The sequence below is a fragment of the Triticum urartu genome, chromosome 2A (genome assembly GCF_056163025.1).
Source record: "Triticum urartu cultivar PI428250 chromosome 2A, HENAU_Tu73, whole genome shotgun sequence".
Lineage (NCBI taxonomy): Eukaryota > Viridiplantae > Streptophyta > Magnoliopsida > Poales > Poaceae > Triticum > Triticum urartu.
The window spans coordinates 398,101,010-398,110,191 of NC_141874.1; the positions used below are offsets into that span (position 1 = coordinate 398,101,010).

General features: G+C 46.0%; 1 long non-coding RNA gene and 1 pseudogene across 3 annotated transcripts; both read right to left on the bottom strand.

Annotated features, from left to right (window-relative positions):
• Positions 1-1,787: 1,787 nt before the first annotated feature.
• Positions 1,788-5,300, bottom strand: LOC147985251 (protein FAR1-RELATED SEQUENCE 5-like; annotated as a pseudogene). Its single transcript, XR_015616540.1, has 3 exons — positions 4,837-5,300; positions 3,529-4,764; positions 1,788-3,220 (listed from the first exon to the last, which is right to left on the bottom strand). The product of XR_015616540.1 is annotated as a protein FAR1-RELATED SEQUENCE 5-like (transcript).
• A 90-nt stretch (positions 5,301-5,390) lies between these two features.
• On the bottom strand, positions 5,391-7,403 carry LOC147985252 (uncharacterized). Of its 2 annotated transcripts, none has more exons than XR_015616541.1 (4): positions 7,087-7,403; positions 6,773-6,994; positions 6,102-6,365; positions 5,391-6,000 (listed from the first exon to the last, which is right to left on the bottom strand). It is a non-coding gene; the product is annotated as an uncharacterized LOC147985252 (long non-coding RNA). The 2 variants fall into 2 exon arrangements; XR_015616542.1 differs by having other exon boundaries at positions 6,773-6,991; positions 7,087-7,402.
• Between the last annotated feature and the right edge of the window lie 1,779 nt (positions 7,404-9,182).

A 9,182-nucleotide genomic window follows, 5' to 3' on the forward strand; every position in this document is an offset into this window, starting at 1 on the left:
GCGCTCGCGACGCGTAGGCGGGCAACCACGACGGAGCAGCGGCACAGGAGCAGCACAACACGCACGCACATACGCGTATGCGTACGCGGGGGGCTCAGACGAACTCGGGGACGGCGGCCTATAGCGCAAGAACGGGAGGGGAGAGGAGGTGCTCACCGAGCAGGCGCAAGGAGGCCCGTCGAGTGGCTTAGGAGCAGCAGAGGTGGTGGATTCGGTGAGGAACTCCGGCGACCGAAGCGGGAAGAAGCCGTTGATCCCGAAGCTTGACGGCGCCCCAGCTCGATCTGGTGGCCGTAGTCGAAGTAGACGAGGCCGACGTGTCTCCTGGCGAAGTTTCAGACGGCGGGGATGCAAGTGGCCACGACGACAACGGCAAAGCGGTGACGGCTACGTTCGGATGCGAGTTCTAGATCAAACGAGGAAAGAGGAGACAGAATTAGGAGCTAGGGTTTCGGTCAAGGAGTGCGGCGGTGTTTTGTAGGGCACCGAGGTGTGCTGGATGGCCGACACGCACGGCATGGCGCGGCCATGCCGGTGGATGGCCGCCACGATCCCCATGTCTCATGTAGCAAGGTTGGGGATGGCCCAAGTTGGGCTGGGCTGGTTCCTGTAGCTAGTAGGCCGTGAGTCCAAAGAGTAGTTTAGTTTTATATATATTTCTATTTTCTATTTTAGCCATTGTTTTGTATTTAGCCTAAATACTAAATGATTTTAGTTAAAGTTGAAACTTCCCACAACATTACCTACTGATATCTTGGTGTTGTCTAAAAAGTTTGAGGTTATTTGGAAAATGTTTGAAAATAGGTTTATATTTAAATGGGCATAATAAGTGTTGCTTGTCAACATTAATTATTCCTAGGGGAAATTTAAAAATCCATTTAATGTTGGTTCCTACATGTTAAATACTAAGTGAATATTTGTAAACCCTCGAACATTTTTATTTGACATTTTGAATAAATAAGAATTTGACTTGTTATTTGAAATTTAAATTGTTTTTGAACCACCGCGAGATTAATAACAGTAACAGCAGTGACATGGCGAAAATACTAATGTGAGCCCGAGCTGCTGTGCTCCCGGAATCTGTGTCGCCAGTTCAACTCGTGATAAGTGCAGCTACAGGAATCGGAACAGGTTACGGTTTTCCACTGTTCCAGATATGGCCCACAAGTCAGATGACGCCCTGCTAATTCCGTTGGTTAGCATCGTCACGGATCAGGACGGAGATGGATGTACTGGGCCGGCTCTCTGTAGATTCTGGACTAACTTGTCCCGTTAAGCCCATTTATTAATACACACTGTGGCAGCTACCAACATGGTTTATCTGGGGGCTTCGGCACTGGTTTTTGACGATTTGAACGATGCGGCTGTTCTGGAGGCACACGCATGCAATGAGGCTCTTGCCTTGGCTACGGACCTGCATCTAACCCGATTGCTGATTGCCTCCGATTGTCTTGAAGTGCTGAACAGGATAGAAACAGCATCGGCGACACACTATGCATCGGTGTTACATGAAATATCGGAGAGGAGAAGGGATTTCCACCATGTCAAGTTCAAGTTTGAACATAGAGAAAATAACTTCGAAGCCCATGCACTGGCGAAAGCGGCATCTTCTTTTGCTATAGGCCGCCACATTTGGCTAGGGACAGTACCAGACATTATTTGTATTTCGATGTTGATTACTGATTAATAAAGTCCCTAGTTACCCGTCAAAAAAAACATGGTTTATCTAATATTCAGTACTGTCTAAAAACAATATAATATTCAGTAGAACTCACCACAAAACCCAAATCGAAAATGTGACGCCATCTTTATTTCCCAGTCCCTGTACATCACGCCATCTTTGTACACGAGCATCTTAGACACTGCCGCAAACTTAGAGCAACTCCAACGCGCCGATCCAAACAAATGAACGCTTTATCCGTTTTTCGTCCATTTGAGTCGGTCAGATGGATGTGCGCGTCCGCTTTTTTATTTGGGTATGTAGGTGCATTCAAAGGGGGGCCGACCCATTTATACCAACGTGGCCGAAACAGACGAATTAAGTATAATTATACATAAATGGCCGGTCAAACGCCAGCCAAAGTCCACTTAAACATAATTACAAATTTAAAAACTATAATAAACGCTAGCACGGTGCCCTAGTAGACCGCCTTGCCCTTGCCCTTCCCGTCGTCGTTGCCGCCGCCGGTGAGGTCAATGAACACGGGGGAGGCCCAGCCCACCCGAACGCGGCTTGATACACCGCCAGGGCAGCCTCCTCCAGCGTCTGCTGGGACGGCGGCATAGCGGCGAGGCGGGCGCGCTCCTCCTCCTCAAGCCGCAGAGCCTCCTCATTGTGGCGCATCATCTTCTCATATCGCATCTGCCGCTCGCCGTCGACCCCCTCCTCGGCGAGCTAATGCGCCTTCCAGCGCTCAAGGTGGGCCGCCTCTTCTTCCGTCGTGGTGGCGTAGTGGCAGGGAGGCGCGTTCACCCACTCGCGGAGCTGGCCGGTCCACGAATAGGACTCTGCCAAGTGGGGGCCGGCGGTGAACGCTTGCGCGTGGGAGTTGGCTCGCGCTCCGGCTCCGTCTCAGCCTTGGGCCCGATGAGGGGCCGCGCTGACGGCAGTGGAGGCACGAATAAGGGCGCCTAGACGGAGTCCCCCGCCGCGGACAAAGCTAGGGCTTGCTCCAGCCCATCCCAATGGGTGTCCTCCTCAAGCCGGCTCGCCTCCAGCGCATGATGCAGGGCCTCCTCGAGGGCGTCTTGGTACTCCGCCTCCGCCTCCTCAGCCTCCGGCTTTACCCGCAGGGGCGGCGGTGGAAGGTCGTGGTTGATGTCGACTCCGCCTGCGCCGCTGCGGTAGAATCATAGCGGGCACCGCCTACGAGCAGGAAGCGTTGGAATTTGTTTGCCCTATTCTCAGTTTATTTCAGCTTCTCATGGAGTGGAACTACAGTTCAGACAGACAGTAACTATTATTTGGCATACTACTCATTGTTTATATAATTGCAGAACATCTAGAAGCTAAAAACAGAATAATAAAGCGTTGGATTCATGGTAAGGAAATGGAGAGAGGGAATTTAACATTTTCTCTATGACATGGATGGCATGCAAGCAACCCTTTCTCTACATTTTCTCTTCTGACAATATTAAACACGAGTTAAACATGTCGCCGTCCTTCAACATCAGCAGTGCATAAGGAAATTGGGCGTGTGCAGATGAAAGCTAACCAGGGCTGAAAAAATAATCCACACAAAATTTAGGATGACCAAAGCCACATAAAGACCTTCCTATGAATATACACTTTGAACAAGAAATCATACTAAATTAACACCAGATACATAAGTTTAATTGCTAAAATGAAGGAACTGTGTAATGCAATGGCGTTTTTAGTTATTCATGTGCAAATCCAACAATAAGCATGGTCTGATTAAAGATGCAAAGATTCAACAGTAAGCATGATGCACCTTATTAGAGGAAAAACAACTATATAAAATCCCGGTAAATTTAAGAAGAGCGCTAAGATCTGTAGAAAGATTTTACCAGTGCTTGGAAAGGAGTCAACTGCAGTAGCAGTTGCATAAGAGATGATGCACTGATCTCTTCAGAAGCTTTGTTGCTTATTCACACTTCTTGAGTTCAACATAAAACACATCAGGATGATTTAAGAATCTGGTCATCATGCCATCTTTGTACACAAGCATCCTGGATACTGTCGCAAAGTTATGTCTGTTGCCTTCACTGAAAGTGCACACAATTACATAAGTCTAAGCTCAACCACCTTATGACAATTGTTCCGACGGTGACCTTCCACACCACAATTCTTGCATCTCGCAGGCTTCCGAGGTTGTTTAGGTACATCTCCATGATGAGACTCGCTTGTGTCCTTGTCATCAACAAATGCTGCAGAATCTGGTTCGTTTACTCAATCCTTCGTACGGTGCCTTCTCCCTACTTGTGGTAGGCCTACCCATCTCCTTGCGCTTAGCCGGAGGTAATAACGCTTCCAGCATATTCCCAGACTCATTTACTGAACTATTCTTGTCGTTATCCATGTCAACATGTGTCCCTACTGCCGCAGCTACGACAACTCCTTCTCACTGAACCTGATTCAAAACACCTCCATTTTCGGCCAATCGGTCCTCCAATCCCAACCCGTCTCTCATCTAAATGAATGGCTTCATCTCAGCTGAACAGTTTTATCAGATGCTCATATGCTTCTACGTTGCTCCATTGCGTGCGTACACATATTAATTAAAATGCCTGAAACTGAATGGGTTCTCTTGAGCATGGTCCCTCCAGCAGTGTCAGGTGCGGCGGGAGGATATCACGTGGATCTTGTGCCCATCGTTTTACTATATGCTTCTTAGGGATTTCAGTAACGCGTATAAAGTCCAGGACCTGCATAAAAAGAGTCAACAACCATCTAGTGATTACAAGTCTGCTTTTTTCTTCCAAATGTTATGCATGAATATGATCTGCTGATATTATCTTTAACACATGGCTGCCAGGCAAACCCATGTGTGCAAACTGACTGCATTCATAATCAAATTCATCTCCACCATCTAACACTGTAAATTTGTATGAAGTCCTACACCACTTCTCCCTGCGATCCGCTTCAGTATGTATTGCGACATATGATTTTCCTTTCTCGATCTCCTCCACCTGGTATGCACCGCACTCATATAGTATATGCCCAAACTGCTCAAAGATAGCTCTTGTGTATATCTTCCCAGCATGCCGTTCAGTTGCCATGTTTGCACGCAGATGTGGCCTCCCCTGCAAAATCATTAATTACTTAGTCCAGAAAATTATTGTGGGGTACAAAAAGAAGTGGCGTCTCTGCCTTACAATTCTGGTCCGTTTCTCCTTGTAATTTTCTTCAGATTCTCTGTCAAAAGAGCAATCTCATGTACTTCCTGACAAACATATGCATGGGGCATCCAGGAGGGACATAATTCTTCAACATTTGGTTTGTACTTTCACTCCGCTGCGTACTTGTCATCTTTGCACAGAATATACCTTTGAAATAAGGCTTCGCCCATTTGTGACGGATTTCATACAATTGTGTCATGTATGTGTGATTCTTCAGGTTGTGCTTCTCTACTAAATACTTCCATGCTCCTTCAAATTCATCTATTGTTACTTGTTAGCATATGATTAACAACCTTGTGAAACTCAGGGTGGAAGTCACTCTTCTTGGAGTACAGAGGACCCAAAGACTCTTTGGCCTTCTTCAGCACATGCCACTTGCACCACCACTGAGCTGTGTCAGGCATGACATTTTGTATTGCTACTTCCATCGCTCAATTTTGATCTGAAAATCATCAACAACACATTATTATTCTTGCTAAACTGATTATAGTTTTTATATGATTCAGTAGTAATTCAGAATATATTACCTGTAAGGATGGTTTTGCGGTGCAGTTCCACCCATTATCCTAATGAATTCTGCAAAAACCCATTCGAATGTTTCAACCTTCTCATCACGAATCAGCACCCCAGCTAGTACAATGCTCTGGAAATGATTGTTAACACCCACAAAAAGACCAAATGACATGTCGTACGGATTAGTCAATGTCGTATCGAATGTCACAACAACCCCAAAAAAGGTATAATGGAATCTGCTGTTTCCAGTAGCCCACATTAGAGTGCTAATCCTCCCTTCTTTGTTAGCCTGAACTCGATAGGTGAATTGTGAATCCTTTGATAAGAGCTCCTAAAACACCTCCATTGTTTTCCTGACATCATCTTCTGCTTGTTCACGGCTAAATTTATCACACAGATTATGTAATGCTCTCTTCGTGAATGGTACATTCTCCATCCTACCAAAGAAGCTCCCAATTATGTTGTAGACCTTCGCGAGATTGACGTTGTTCTGTCGCAATTGCTTCACAAGGTCTGTGTTGTACATGTCAATATGCTTGTGGGATGGCCAGTGTATAGTCTATCCATAGGTCGCGGACAATGAATGATTGTGCTCATCTGGATGCTCCACAATGTTATTGGTTTGCCCTGCAAACAGTTTTATAAACAATAAGTTAGTTAACAACAGCTTAATACCTTCATGACCAACTAAAAATAAATAAATTGTGGAACAAGAAATTTTTTACTACCGCACAGCCACAGGTAATCTCCTGCATGCATTTTGTCCGGTTTACATTCAGCATGCCTTTTCCATATCCGATACCAAAGCCTTTCTCCATGAGTATAAGTTGTAGAAATCATAAGCCTCACCAAGTGTGTCAAAACTTGTTCCTAGTTTAGGCACAGTGACAACGTCACCAGGCTCTTCAGCAAATTGCTGGACAGTTTTCCGTAGTGCGGAAACTCTATTAGCACACGGCGCCCTACCAAGCGCAGCAGCCCCAACCCACACTCTGCATTTCAAAGAAAGTATCTTAACCTAAAGAGTCTGGTATTACAGTTAAAGAGACCACCGAGCAAAATCTATGCATGTCATAATAATAATGAATACTTGCTCACCACACACCCCCAGCAGAAAACTTTGTTGACAAGTTGTTTGGACAGGAATCGCTTAAATTATTTCATTTCTAATGCGCAGCATAATAAATTTAGTTTTATGTACCCATACCCATGGCCAAGCTTCCAGATACTTTCTTTTTTGCTATGCAAGTTTGTTCAGATAACAGTTTGCCCTCTAGTCACGCTTCTTATACTTTTTTCAGAGACTTCGTAACAACAGCAGATGCAAGGCAGCTGATTCAGAACTGTATTGGAGTATATCAGTTTACTTTAAAATAGGTTCTACCACTAACTGAAGTACCTTTGCATCATCCAGGTTTTTTTGGGTCAACCTGCTCGATGGAGTGCTCTGAAGTTTGTTCTTTGTCTGCACTGCCTGCCCCTGGAACAGCATTTTAGCACAAATCTTGCTGTTAGCACTCGACGCGGACCTGGCTGGCAGGTGTACTACGGGCGGCGTGCTTACAGGATAATGAACAGGATCCAAGTGTTGTTCTCGTCCACCTCTTCTAGGAGAGTTCTGCTGCATCCGCAGTTTGGAAAATGAGATCTATCTGAAAGTACCAAATCCTAAATTCATGGGCGAACAACAAGCAATGGGAAGGAGATTCGTACCTATTTATCGGCTGCATCAAGAACTCCATGGTTGCCTCACCCCAAGTCGCCTTGCCGCACCAGATTTGTCCACCGCGGTCGCCGCTCCCAACAATGGATGACCTAGGTCTGGAGGTAGGAGACAGGTGCTCCGAGCGACCCGGATCGAGCATTTACTGCAGCCTCTACCGTCGTTTACCGGAATGCACCGGAGTTGATCCACGGATCAGGACGCCGGCGACAAGTCGAGCCACGGCTCTGGCTCGCACCGTCCACGGCGTCCAAACGCACGTGCAGCCGAGGACCCACAAGACAGGTCAGTTCAGCGATGTATATCTGGACTTATCTGTACCAAGTGGACGTCATACTGACACACGCATTCAAAATATCAACCTGAAATCTAAAAAGTTGCCGCGCACTTTTTAGTCGAACCGAGCGGCCGGCTCTCACAACGCATGCATGTGGTAATTTATTTGTCTGCTAGTGCATGTAGGCGTGGCATTAAATACGTTCACACTGCTCCTTTAGTTTAAGAAAGACAGATCCATCTGCATTTATTTTGGATTTTTAAAAATTCAAAAAGCTATATCTTTCAAACCGTGCGTCGGAATTCAAATCCGTTTTCACCATTGAAATCCTCGCGACGAGATCTTTGAAACTAGATCCCGCATGGGTATATTTTGACGAATTTTTTTCGATGCCAACTTTGGAGCTATATAGTGCAACTCTATTACTGCAGTGTGCAACTTTATTACTACATCGTGCAACTTTTTTCCAAAACTAATGTTTGGAGCTGCGCCTTCGTATGAGATTACAACCTAGCAACCACGACAACTTTGATGTGCGACTAGTCTATTGCCTCGACGAAAGTCGATGTGCAACCTCCTCTTGTAATGTAGTCTAGTCGCACACACATTGATGTTTAGTTGGTTTGTAATGTAGTCTAGTTGCACATACATTGATATTTAGTTGGCTTGTAATGTAGTCTAGTTGCACACACATTGATGTTTAGTTGACAGGAAGACTAATTGCACACGCATATGCTTAGTTGGCTTGTAATTTAGTCTAGTTACACACACACTAATGTTTAGTTGGCAGGACACTAGTTGCACACACATATGCTCAGTTGGCGTGGCAATCTAGTCTAGTTGCACACACATTGATGTTTAGTTGGCAGGACTTTTTTGACACACACACATATGCTTAGTTGGCGCGGCAATCTAGTCTAGTTGCACACACATTGATGTTTAGTTGGCAGGACTTTTTTGGCACACACATATGCTCAGTTGGCGCGGCAATCTAGTCTAGTTGCACACACATTGATGTTTAGTTGGCAGGAAGACTAGTTCGTCGAAACATCCCCATGCGGGATATAGTTTTGAAGAGCATGTCGTGAGGATTCCAGCGGTGAAAACGGATCTTAATTCCGACGCGCGGTTTGGAAGATATAGCTTTTTGAAAATTTGAAAACCGAAACAAATGCATATGTGATCTGTTTTTTCCAACTGATTGTGACCGGTGTGAATGTATTAAATGCTAAAAGATACATGCGCTAGCGGACAAAAATTACACACATGCATGTCTATGCAGAGCAGACGCTAGCGGATAAAAAATTTCTATTTTAGGCCGGCCGCTCGCGCATGCCAGCGAGCAGCCGGCCCCTACGTAGACTCGTCCAAATATCAAATCACAAAGCTATACTCGACGGCACAGATAGCGAGCTCCTGTGAGCTCGCGATCACATACTCCACGTCCGTGACATGGCATAATTAGCAGAGGTTCACTGTAGCTTAATTATCTGGGCGTCACAATACCGCTCCGCCTCATTATGTGCCAACACCACCCGGTGACTTCTCCAATCCCTTGGAAAACCTTATTGTTGCGTCGGCTCGTTTGGCGGCTCTCCCGATGGAAGGCGACTCTCCGGCGGTGATCGAAACGCGAAGGGTGAGGGAACTTCTTCAAACAGCTCTGGCACAGCAGGATGCGTACTCTTACAGTCGAGACAGAATCCACTCAACCCCTCGCCTGAGCCAGAGCCCAAGCTACAGTAGACATATGGACTCAGCTGATATGTCAAGCAATGCTCAACGCCGCAACCGGCCGCACAGGCATGA